Source organism: Macrotis lagotis, chromosome 4 (assembly GCF_037893015.1).
Source record: "Macrotis lagotis isolate mMagLag1 chromosome 4, bilby.v1.9.chrom.fasta, whole genome shotgun sequence".
NCBI classification, from domain to species: domain Eukaryota; kingdom Metazoa; phylum Chordata; class Mammalia; order Peramelemorphia; family Peramelidae; genus Macrotis; species Macrotis lagotis.
In genome coordinates this window covers 277125364-277138054 of record NC_133661.1, presented here as the reverse complement: position 1 = coordinate 277138054, position 12691 = coordinate 277125364, and the positions used below count along the sequence as shown (strand labels likewise).

General features: G+C 40.5%; 1 protein-coding gene, 1 long non-coding RNA gene and 1 other non-coding gene across 4 annotated transcripts in view; all 3 read left to right on the top strand.

Moving 5' to 3' along the window:
• The window catches only part of LOC141522575 (uncharacterized), a 369684-nt gene that overhangs the window by 99556 nt on the left and 257437 nt on the right, over positions 1-12691 (top strand). The gene's annotated exons all lie outside the window — the stretch shown is intronic.
• Positions 1-12691, top strand: part of FUT8 (fucosyltransferase 8) — a 268893-nt gene that overhangs the window by 13510 nt on the left and 242692 nt on the right. Inside the window, exon 1 of one of the 2 annotated variants that reach the window (XM_074236101.1) lies at positions 7607-8823. The exons of the other annotated variant lie outside the window; for it this stretch is intronic. The gene's annotated coding sequence lies outside the window, so the exon portion shown is untranslated. Of the gene's footprint in view, positions 1-7606; positions 8824-12691 lie in introns of those variants that run through there. 2 annotated transcript variants of the gene reach the window in all.
• LOC141523160 (U6 spliceosomal RNA) lies at positions 1068-1173 on the top strand. Its single transcript, XR_012478361.1, has one exon. It is a non-coding gene; the product is annotated as a U6 spliceosomal RNA (small nuclear RNA).

The following is a 12691-nucleotide window of genomic DNA, read 5'->3' as shown; positions in this document are numbered from 1 at the left end:
TGAAGGAAAATGAAGTAGGCCAAAGAGACTAGGAATAGAATCTAACATTTTAAGACTTCGTGACTCTGGGATTGGCATTGTATTGTTTATCTGCAAAAGTCTGGGTTGTATAAGTAGAAATTGTTTCAGGGCATGTTTTGTTCATAAACCTATAAACCAGAGTAGTGTTGTCCCAAGGGAGTCATTAATTTAGGTGTGTGTCAAGGCTCAATGTAATTGGTGTGGCAGATGCACAGCAACACCAGGCTGCATTAATGTTTTTTTGTGAGCTGCTGGACTAGAACCACAACCTTTTCAATTTGGTAGTTGAGCTCATGCATCTTAGAACCTTGTCCAAAGCTCATGATAAGGCTTGAATTATAAAATAAAAAAATGTATTTCAAAAACCATGAACTTTATTTAAATTTTTTTATTGTTGTGTTTTAATGTGTTTTAATAATTTTAAGCAATTATCCTTCCAAATAAATCAGTTCACTTTATTTAAATTTTCTTTATTAAGTGCTGAATAAATACTAATAGGATCATTTCTATATATATTCAACAACAACATAGAAAAGGATTGTATGTGAAACAATATTACATTATTCTTTTAAAGCATATGTACATTTTTAAAGGTATTAGCAAACCTGGCCTGCTTGTTTGTTTCCTTTTGTGAACTAACTCTTGCTTAGTTCTGTGCATTTTAAGAAAAGTTTCATTGTTGCTTCATTACTCTCCCCCTCCCTCTTCCATTTTGGTTATTGATAGCTTACATTTTTTCTTCTGAAAGCTGACTTTTCTTGTCTTTTTAATATTTACTGGGGTAAATCCATTCTTAAAGCTGAAATATTGTCTGTCTTTTTATATATTCAAATATTTAAAATAATATAAGGAAAACCCTGAAGATCCAAAAATGCTTTGAGCAGTGGTACCATTATATTATTGCAATAAGCCTTCCAAACTAGAAGAAGGGAACTCCAGTCATTTGGATGTAAACTTTTGGTGTACATATTAAGAATGTAATTGTATCATGTATATTGAGTGAATATGAAAGAATACCCAATAACTCATCTTTAACAAGAAAAATAATTTGATTTGCAACATATAGACTAAAATTGGAAAAAATATAAAAAAAATTAGCATGGCCCTTGCACAAGAATGATATTCATATTTGCAGAGGATGAAAAGAACTATGAAAAGTTGTTTAAGTAGAGTCTTCCTTTTTAAATTTTTATACAAGTGACATTTTTTTACATATTACTGAAATATCCTTGTTTAAGAGTAAACATTATATCGCCCCTCCAATAGACCCTCATGAAAATAAAGGAAAGGGGGAAAAATGTGCTTTAGTCTGTGTTCTGATACCATCAGCTCTGTCTTGGGTAGATCACATTCTTTATGATAAATCTGTCATAAAAGTTACTTCCATATTTTTGCACTGTTGCTGTTGCTAATTGTAATTCCCTCCATCCATTCCTCCCCACTACCATATATTATATTTTCTCTCCTTTCATTTTGTCCCTCTTCTAAAATGTGCTGTAGGGTGACTGAGTAGTGCAGTGGATCACAGGCCCTGGGGCCAAGAGACCTGGAGTCCACAAACCACCCCTGAGACCCAGCAGCCACCTGGCCCTGCGGTCCCAGACAGGCTGCCCAATCCCAGCCCCTTGCAAGAAGTAAGAAAGAAAATGTTAACACATATCTCACTGTTCTCTCCTATGATGTACCTTCTCCTCCATCACTGACATCCTTCCCTTCCCCCTTTCTCCCTTCTCTCCTTTTTGCTCTGTTGAGTGTGTATGCTATTTCCTTTCTGAGCCACCTCTGATTAGAGAGAAGGTTCCTTTATTCCCTCTCACCTTCCCCCCTTCCATATCATTGCAATAGCTCATTGCAATAAAAAAACCTTATTATATGAAATATCTTAGCCTATTCCACCTCTCCTTTTTCTTATTGGCATTACATTTCCCTTTTAGCCATTGACTCCATTTTTACAGTATATTATATCTTCAAATTCAGCTCTCTCTTCTGTGTCATCTATAAAAGCTCCTTCTACCTGCTCTATTTTTTTTTACATTTTTTTTTTTAGCAAGGCAAACGGGGTTAAGTGCCTTGCCCAAGGGCACACAGCTAGGTAATTATTAAGTGTCTGAGACCGGATTTGAACCCAGATACTCCTGACTCCAGCGCCAGTGCTTTATCCACTACGCCACCTAGCTGCCCCGCTACCTGCTCTATTAAATGAGAAGTTTTATATGAATATTATCAGTATCATTTTTCTGTGCAGGAATACATGCAGTTCATCATCAAGTCCCTCATATTTTATCCTTCTCCTCTGCTCTCTATGGTTTACCTGAGTCTTGTATTTGAAGGTCAAACTTTCTGTTCAGCTCTGGTTGTTTCAATAGGAACAATTGAAATTCCCCTGGTTCACTGAAAGTCCATCCTTTCCCCTGGAAGAGGACATTCAGCCTTGCTGGGTAGTTGATTCTTGGTTGCATTCCAAGCTCTTTTGCCTTCCGGAATATTACATTCCAAACCCTATGAGCCCTTAATGTAGTTGCTGCTAAGTCCTGTGTGATCCTGACTGCAGTTCCACGATACTTGAATTGTGTCCTTCTGGCTGCTTGTGATATTTTCTCTTTGACTTGGGGGTTCTGGAACTTGGTTATAATATTCCTGGGGTTTGTTTTTTTTGGGGGGGATCTCTTTCTGGGGGAGATCGATGGATTCTTTCATTTTCTATTTTGCCCTCTGCTTCTGGGATATCTGGGCAGTTTTCCTGTAGGAATTCTTTAAAAATGAGATCAAGGCTCTTTTTACTGATCATGACATTCAGGTATCCCAATAATTTTAAAATTATCTTTACTGAATTTGTTTCCAGATCAGTTGTTTTTTCACCGAGACGTTTCACATTTTCTTCTAATTTTTCATTCTTTTGGTGTTGAAGTATTGTGTATTGACTTCTTATAAAGTCATCAGTTTCCTTTAGCTCCATTCTGCATCTGAAGGATTTGTTTTCCTTAGCTTTCTTTTTTTTTTTAGGTTTTTTTTTTTTGCATTTCCTTAGCTTTCTTATCTCCCTTTCCATCTGGTCAATTCTTCTTTTTAAATAATTCTTCTTCTCAATAACTTTTTGAACTGTTTTATCCATTTGACCTATGCTGGTTTTTAGCATGTTATTTTCTTCAGCATTTTTCTGGATCTCTTTGGCTAAACTGTTGATTTGGTTTTCATGTTTTTCCTGCATCTCTCTCATTTCTTTTCCCAATTTTTCTTCTGCCTCCCTTAATTGATTTTCAAAATCTTTTTTGATCTCTGTCATAGCCTGAGCCCAATTTCTGTTTTTCTTTTTTTTCTTTTTTCTTTCCATTTTGTACAATTTTTTTTACATTAATAAAATATTCTTGTTTAAGAGTAAATGCAGTACCCCCTCCCCCCCATGAATATAGATTTGCTTGAGCGATAAAGTAAAGGGGAGAGAAAAAACATTAAAATTTAAAAAAAATAGTACTAATTGTAGGTATGGCCAGGTGGCACAATGGACAAAGCGTCAGCCCTGGAGGCACGAGCACCCGAGCCCACATCCAGCCCTGTAGACCCAACAATTACCCAGCCATGTGACATGCAAGCCACCCAATCCCCATTGCCCTGTAAAAACCAAAAAGAAGAAAAAAAAAGACCCAAAATAAAGTAAAATAGTAATAATAGTAAGGGTGGCTGGGTGGTGGACAGAGCATTGGACCTTAAGCCAGAAGCACCCGGGTCCAAATCTGGCCCCAGACACCCAAATATCACCCTGCTATGTGGCTCTAGCCAGGCCACCCAGCCCCATTTGCCCTGCACCCTCTCCCAAATAATAATAATAAAAAAATGTGCTTCAGTCTTTGTTCCAACACCAACAACTCTGTCATGGGTGGATTACATTCTTTATGGTAAGTCCATCTCAAAAATTACTTCCATATTTTTCCAATGTTGCCATTGCTGATCACAACTCCCTCCTTTTTTATTTCTCTACTACCATGTACTATATTTTCTCTCTCCTTTCACTCTGACTCTGCTGTAGGGTATGAGTGGTGCAGCATACAGATCCCTGGTCCTGGGGCCAAGAGGCCCTGAGGCCCCATACCACCCCTTAGGCCCAGAATGTACCTGGCCCTATGGTCCTGGACAGGCCTTCCAATCCCAGCCCCTTGCAAGAAGTAAAAAAAGAAAATGTGTTATATCTGACCACTCTCTCCTGCCATGGTCCATCCTCTCTTCCTTTATTCACATCCCCACCCCTTCCCCCTGTTCCCCCCTCCTTCTTGCTCCAGATGTCTATACCCCATTGAGTATATATGCTGTTTCCTCTCCTAGCCACCTCTGATGCGAGCAAAGGTTCCCTCATTCCCCCTTGCCTCTCCCCGTCCATATCATTGCAATAGCTCATTGTAATAAAGAAAAATCTTATTATATGAAATATCTTGGCCTATTCCCCCTCTCCTTTTTCTTTCTCCCATTACATTTCCCTTTTTTTCTATTGACTCCATTTTTACACCATATTTTATGTTCAAATTCAGCTTTCTCCTGTGCTTCAACTATAAAAGCTCCCTCTACCTGCTCTATTAACTGAGAAGGTTCATATGAGTATTATCAGTGTCATTTTTCTATGCAGGAATACATGCAGTTCATCCTCACTAAGTCCCTCATATTTCCCCCCCTCTCCTCCAATCTCCGTGCTTCACCTGAGTCCTGTATCTGAAGATCAAACCTTCTGTTCAGCTCTGGACATTCCAAAAGGAAAATTTGAAATTCCCCTGGTTCATTGAAAGTCCATTTTTTTCCCTGGAAGAGGACATTCAGCCTTACTGGGCAGTTCATTCTTGGCTGCATTCTAAGCTCTTTTGCCTTCCGGTATATTATATTCCAAGCCCTACGAGCTTCCAGTGTAGTTGCTGCTAAGTCCTGTGTGATCCTGACTGCAGCTCCACAATATTTGAACTGTATCCTTCTGGCTGCTTGTAATATTTTCTCCTTGACTTGGGAGTTCTGGAACTTGGCTATGATATTCCTAGGGGTTGGTTTTTTGGGATCTCTTTCTCGGGGGGATCGGTGGATTCTCTCCATTTCTATTTTGCCCTCTGCTTCTAGGATATCATGGCAATTTTCCTGTAGTAATTCTTTGAAAATGATGTCAAGGTTCTTTTCCTGATCATGACTTTCAGGTATTCCAATAATTTTTAAATTATCTTTCCTAAGTCTGTTTTCCATATCAGTTGTTTTTTCAGTGAGATATATCACATTTTCTTCTAATTTTTCATTTTTTTGGTTTTGAAGTATTGGTTCCTGATTTCTGGTAAATTCATCGATCTCCCAGAATTCTATTCTTTGTCTGAAAGATTTGTTCTCCTCAGAGAGTTTTCTTATCTCTTTTTTTTCCATCTGGCCAATTTTGCTTTTTAAAGCATTCTTCTCCTCAATAACTTTTTGAACTGTTTTATCCATTTGACCTAAGCTGGTTTTTAGCATGCTATTTTCTTCAGCCTTTTTTTTTTGATTTCCTTGATTAAGCTGCTGACTTCATTTTCATGTTTTTCCTGCATCTCTCTTATTTCTTTTCCCAATTTTTCCTCTATCTCCCTCATTTGATTTTCAAAGTCCATTTTGAACTCTGTCATAGCCTGAGCCCAATTTCTGTTTTTCTTGGAGTCTTTAGATGCAGGAGCTTGTGCTTCCTCATCTTCAGACTGAGTATTTTGATCCTTCTTGGGCTCATATGCAAAATATTTCTCAATGGTGTTCCTCTTGTTTCTCTGCTTGCTCATTTTCCCAGCCTGGGCCTGGTTTTGGGGTGCTTCCTGAGCTTTTGGGACACTCCCACAAGGGTCTGAGCGTGAGAGGCTCTGTCCTCTCTCCTGGTCTATGAATGACCATATGCACCCCCCTCTGCCACGGGGCTGAGGTGGGGGGGGCCTGTTGTTCTATGGGGGGCCCTAGACTGCAATCAGGATCTGAATGTGGTCAGAGCCCCAGAGTCCTGTTCCAGGGGCAGAGGATAGAGCTCTGCAGTCTCTCTTCACTCCTCTCCCTCAGCTCTATGGGCTCATGCCCTGGAGGCTCCTGCTTACCTGCTCCACCTGCTTCTGTTTCCTAGATCTAGGCTGCTGAAAGACTATGCTGCTGGCTGTGTGCCCTGAGAGCTGGGCTCCACGTGCTCCCTCTGGCAGAGGTCCCCTGCTGTTCTCCCACTTTGTGCCCAGTGTTCCTCAGGGTGCAGCTCAGGAGACTCCCCCGCTGCTGTGAGCTGGGGCTCCCAGCGCTCTGGGGCTGCCTCCGGGAGGTTGAGGTTCTTTCACTCTGGCGGGCCACCCCTTTAGTGGCCACCCCTCCAACCCTGGGCAGCAGAGCCTTTCTGCTCTTTTCCAGGTTACCTTGAGTAGGAGAACTGCCTCTCTGGTTCCCTCTGTGGATTCTGCCTCTGGAAAATTTATTTAGAGTCCTTAGCTTTTCGAGTTTTATCAGAGAGTGCCTAAGACTCAATCCTTTCTTGTTGCCATCTTGGCTCCGTCCCCCTGACCTCAGACACTTAATCCCAATTTCTGTTTTTCTTGCAGGCTTTAGATGAAGGAGCTTGAACTTCCTCATCTTCAGATTGAGTATTTTGATCCTTTTTAGGATCATAGACAAAGAATTTCTCAATGGTGTTCCTCCTTTTTTCTCTTTTTACTCAATTTCTCCAACCTGTGCCTGGTTTTGGGGTGCTTCCTGACCTTTTGAATATTATTGGGATATCTGCATCGGGGGCTTTTTGGTATACCCCCACTGGGTCCTTTATTGCTCCATGGCCATAAGCTCTCTTGCCTGTGCTTTGATATGTAGATGACCACACTCTCCTTTTTCCTGGATCTGTGAGGAGGGGCCCTGTTATCTTAGTATGGAAGGTCAAACTGCAACCTATATCTGAGTGTGGGCAAACAGCAGAATCCTGCCCTAAGGAGGCCAGCGAGCTTTCTGCCATCTCCCTTGACCCGTTATTGTCTGTGGGCTGTGTTCTGGAGGTGCAGGCTGGTTTTCCCCTATTCTTGCTGCCGGTTCTGTGGTCAGTGCTCCTCACTCCACAGTCATTCTGGTGTAGCAGAGTTCTCTCATGGCCCCTTCAAGCTGTTGTGGTGATCCCTGGGCTGGGCTGGGCTGGGCTGAGTGGCAGCAACTTTTTTCCAATCCCTGGTCTTGGTGAAGCACACCTTTCCAGTGGAACTTCTAAGTTATCTGGGACTGGGAAGATGTATCACTTAGCCTTTCTTTGGGTTCTTCCCCTCTAAATTTTGGCTAGAGTCATAATTTGGTGGCTTTTTGAAGTTTTGGCTGGAAGGAGTTTCTGGGAAATGCTGCCTTCATGCTGCCATCTTGGCTTTGTGGCCCCCCCCCCCCCCAGAGTCTTAATGGGAATTCCCCTTCAGTGGGCAAGGCTCCTTCAAACCAGGGGTTCAACTTGATACTGAAAAAAGAACTTTGGAGCCCCAGATTGATTGTAAGTATTTTAATCATCAAAATGGGTTACTTATAGGGATAGTTGGGGCAGTGCTCAGTGACAAAACTCAATCTCCATAAAAATCTCAAAAGCCTTATGGTAATTATAAAATTTTTAAAGAGAGGAGATGCTCTATAGTATATTATTACAGACTGGTTATTTTAGGGGGTTTTCTCTGCTTAGTATTGTTTCCAAAACCCAGGGACTAGGTTTCATAATCAGTACTGTTTGGGTTGAAGTTCCAAGCATGCAAGACTATGTGCTGGTCACTGAACACTGCCCTTATTATTATTATTATTTTTACAGCTTTCAAGAGGGATGTGACAAGTTTAAAATTTAAACTGTTCAGAGCAAAGATGGTCCTAAAGAAGCACTGTGAAGAGGATTAGTAAATACCCAATCTACTTCACACCTATGCCTCCAGGAAAGACTGCAGTGTAATCACAGTACCTCCTTAGGCTCCTCTCCCATCCTGTTTAATTGTGACCCCAGACCCTTTATAGCTGCATGACTTTGGCAATTCACTTGATTCACATTGCCTTGAATTCAGGGCTATCTTCTTTTTTTCTGATTATATCTGGTCACTGGACCCAGATGTCAAAAGTGAGGCTCGTGACTTAGCACAGCACCCTCTCACTCAAATCTAATTCACATGCCATAGCATCACCTCCCTGATATCATGGTCTTCCTTGAGAAAGAAGGACACATATCCAAAGATCATAAAAAAAATGGGAAAAGTTCCACATGTTCAAAAAGATCCATAGCAGCTCTTTTTGTGGTGGCAAAGATTTGGAAATTGGGGGAATGCCTATCAATTGAGGAATGGCAAAATAAGTTATGATATAGGAATGTTATGGAGTACTATTAGAGAAGCATGAAAGAATTAGAGGAACTGATGCTGAGTGAAGGTAGCAGAACCAAGAGAACATTGTACACATTAACAACATTGTGAGTTGATCAACTATGATGGATGCAGCTCCTCTCAGCATTTCAGAGATCTAGAACAACACGGGGAGACCTATTATGGACAGTGCTGTGTGGAATTGAGGCAATGTTAAGAGACTTGCCCAGGGTCACTATTTGGAGCTAGAATTTGATCTGAGCTCAGGTCTTCTTAACTCCAGGTCTGGCATTCTATCTTCTGTGTTGCCTAGGTGCCCCTTTTGTTAAATACTGGTTGGCTAAGAGACTGTACTCTATTTCTTGTTGTTAGGGAAGGGTTGGTACTAGGTCATGGAAGGATGAATCAGTTGGTACTCTATTTCTCTGTAGGTGTCTTCCTTTTCAACAGTGGTTTGTATTTGTCCTCAGTCCATTCAGCTATCACTTTGGTAAGGATAATTTTATTTATTCCCTTTTTTGATAGTAACAGGTTTATTAACCATTGTTTAGGAATTCTATTTGTTATTTGAATAGTATAATGACATATCTTTTTTCTTGTTAACCTTAGCCTGCATTTTGCAGCTGTCACCAATTCAGGGCATGGTACAGCATCCCTTCATTATTGCCCTAAGCTAAATTAACAGTCCTTGATGAGGGTCAAGTTTTGCCATTGAGCTGAGCTTCAGGCTCTAATAATTGGGTAACCATAGGGTCCGAATTCACAGTTCATCAGAATAGATCCAGAATACCTGTAGCAAAAAATATTTTGTTATTTAGAGTCTAGTTTACACTTGCTCATTTTGCCTGTGTTGTTAGTAGAATTTGCACAGGAAAAAAAAATTAAAACTTCTTCCCAAATTGCAGACTAGTGCTTGAGGAAAATGAGTAAGAAATTATTCAGTGTGTCTCTATAGTCTTTGATATGCACAGCTTGAACTTGATCCAATGATATCAGTTGAGTCAGAAATGTAATAGACTGTGCACTGTGGATTTGATTGTAGGGCTCTCAGGCTCTCAGGTGTTCTTCCAAACACACCATCCTCATTTACCACATTCTCCCCATTCTCCAACTGTTTGCATTTACCCCAAACAGAAATATAACTGGTCCCCACACAGAGTTGAGGCTAATCCTTTGACTCTCTGGTCACCATACAATTGAGTTTAAACTTGGAAGGGATTGCATTCAGCTCCTATTTAGTGCAGAGTCTATCCATACACACCAAGCCACTAGAAATCCCAAATGTGGTTTGCTAATACAATATTACAAGGCACAGGAAGACCTATGGATCACAATTTTTCTCAATATCTTAAAAAACTAAAAAAACTTAATATTTTAAAAAACTTGTCGACCCCATCTACTAGTGGGGAAAGGGAATAAATGTTCTGGGGTGGGGGTGGAGGAGTGCCGCACAAGGGATATTCGTGCTCTGAAAATAATGAAAGGAAGTTCATTTGTGTGAGTACTGAAACAATTTAGTGGGAAGCTCCTTGCCCTTAAACTAGGACTTCAGCAGAATTGGAGGTAAGGTTGCCTAGTCTTGATTTCCCTGTTCTTTTCTTCCTTAGCTGCCACCTGGAGACTCTTTGCTTGTGCTTCTATCATCAGTCAAATTGAGTTCTGCCTCCTAGTCATAATTATGCCTTGAAGTACTCTCTCAGTTATTAATCCCTAAAGCACATCATCCACCACTGGAGGAGTTAGGAGCTTCCTGTTGGGGGTTCTCCCCTCTGCTTTAAGAAAGAGCTTTAGACCTTCCAGGCTTTAAGACTGATGACTGTTTTCATGACCATAGATTTATATAGGAAAAAACCATAGAAATAATTCATCCCAATCCCTTTATTTTACAGGTAAGGAAACTGAGTCTGAGACAGGTCAAGGGACTTGGCTAAGTTTGCAGATAGTTTTGGGATGTTGGGATTCAGTTCCAGGTCCTCAGTCTCAAAATATCTTTTCTTTTCAACCATACTGCCCCTTGTATTGCTTAATGTTCTTTTTTAGTCCTCAAATAAATTGTTTATTTTCTTAGGTCTGGAAGACCTGGGCCACATACCTGAGTATACCCATTAACCTATTCTTTTGACATTTTTTTTAACCTGCCCAAGAGGAGCTACTTCATTTCTTCACACATTGGGTCTCTAGCCCCAAGTTCTGTCTGATTCACTGAGAATAACTTAGTAGTTTTCACTAAGAGATTTTTCCTGACAACACCTCCCTATTAAGTATCTAGGAACTGTATAGGCTTCCATTGGCTTCCTGTCACTTACAGGAGCAAATACAAAATGCTGAATTTGGCCTTCAGATCCCTTCATAAGCTCATCCCATCCTGACCTTTTCAATGTTCTTATTATACCTTACTCCTCTTTGGTTCACACACTGGCCTCCTGACAGTGCCACATAAGGATTCCATCTCTTGGCTACAGGCAATTTCTCTGGCATTCCTTCCTGCCTCGAACTAATCTGTGTCAACCCTAAAACTGTAAGAAACTTTAAAATACAGGGTTAAAATAAAATGATAGAAAATAAAGGTTAGACATTTTAAAGTTTTATTCTTTTAAAATTTTTTTTATTTTAATTTTTTTATTTTTAGGCAATGGGGTTAAGTGACTTGCCCAAGGACACACAGCTAGGCAATTATTAAGTGTCTGAGGCTGGATTTGAACAGGTACTCCTGATTCCAGGGCTGGTGCTCTATCCACTGTGTCACCTAGCCACCCCTTAAAAGTTTTATTCTGAAAGATCTTACCTCTAAATCTTAAAGTGGAAGCCATTTCGAAAATGACCACAAAGAACTGGCAAAGAAATTGCTCTTTTAAACGAAAACAGAGAATAGGGGAAATTATTAACCTACTTTGTGACATAATCATGAAAGTTGCACAATATCTCTTCCCAAAACTGCTCAGACTCATCCTTGTGCAGTACTGTCAGGTCTCTTGTCATTTCCTGGCAGGAGAGTCTCCAACTTTCTGCTCATTGCTTTAAGAAAGATTTTATTTATTTTGAGGTTTACAAATTTCCCCCCATTCTTGCTTCCCTCCCTCCACCCCTCCCAGAAGGCATTCTGTCAGTCTTTACATTGGTTCCATGTTATACATTGATCTCAGTTGAATGTGATGACAGAGAAATCATACAGGATTATAGTTTTGCGAAAGTATTTTCTTTACTCCATCTATTAACTTCCATCTAAAATCCCACCTTTTACTGGAAGTTCTCCCAGCCCCTTTTAATTCTCTTGCTTTCCCTTCCTATTTATCTCATATAGAGCTTGTTTTGCATCTGTAATAGCCTTGAGGCCACTGACTTGGCATTTTGGGGAGAGGGAAATCTCCAGAGCTTAGCACAGTGTCTGGCACATAGTGGGTGTCCAATAAATGAACAATTCATTTTTTTAAGAAAGATTTTATTTTATTTTATTTTTGAATTTTACAGTTTTTCCCCTAATCTTGCTCCCCTCCCCCCCCCACCCCCCCCATAGAAGGCAGTCTGTTAGTCTTTACATTGTTTCCATGGTATACATTGATCTAAAGAGAAAAAACATATTCTTAAGAAAGAAACATAAAGTATAAGAGATAGCAAAATTACATAATAAGGTAAGTTTTTTTTTTAATTAAAGTTAATTATCTTTGGTCTTTGTTCAAACTTCACAATTCTTTCTCTGGATACAGATGTTATTCTCCATTGCAGATACCCCAAGATTGTGCCTGATTGTTGCACTGATGGAATGACCATCACCCCTATGTTTCTGTTAGGGTGTACAATGTTTTTCAGGTTCTGCTCATCTCGCTCAGCATCAGTTCATGCAAATCCCTCTAGGCTTCCCTGAAATCCCATCCCTCCTGGTTTCTTTTTTTTTTCTTTTTTTTAGTTTAACTAATTTAACTCACTTTATTTTTTTTTCCAACACCAGCAACTCTGTTGTGGGTGGATCACATTCTTTATAAGTCCATCACAAAAGTTACTTCCATATTTTTCCACCCTTGCCATTGCTGATCACAACGCCCTCCTTTTGTATTTCTCCACTACCATGTACTATATTTTCTCTCTCCTTTCACTCTGACTCTGCTGTAGGGTAGCTGAGTGGCGCAGCAGACAGATCCCTGGTCCTGGGGCCAAGGGGCCCTGAGGCCCCATACTACCCCTTAGGCCCAGAATCCACCTGGCCCTGTGGTCCCGGACAGGCCATCCAATCCCAGCCCCTTGCAATAAGTAAAAAAGAAAATGTGTTATATGTGACCAGCCCCCCCGCCATGGTCCATCCTCTCCTCCATCACTCACATTCCCTCCTTCCCCCTGTCCCCCCCCCTTCTTACTCCAAATGC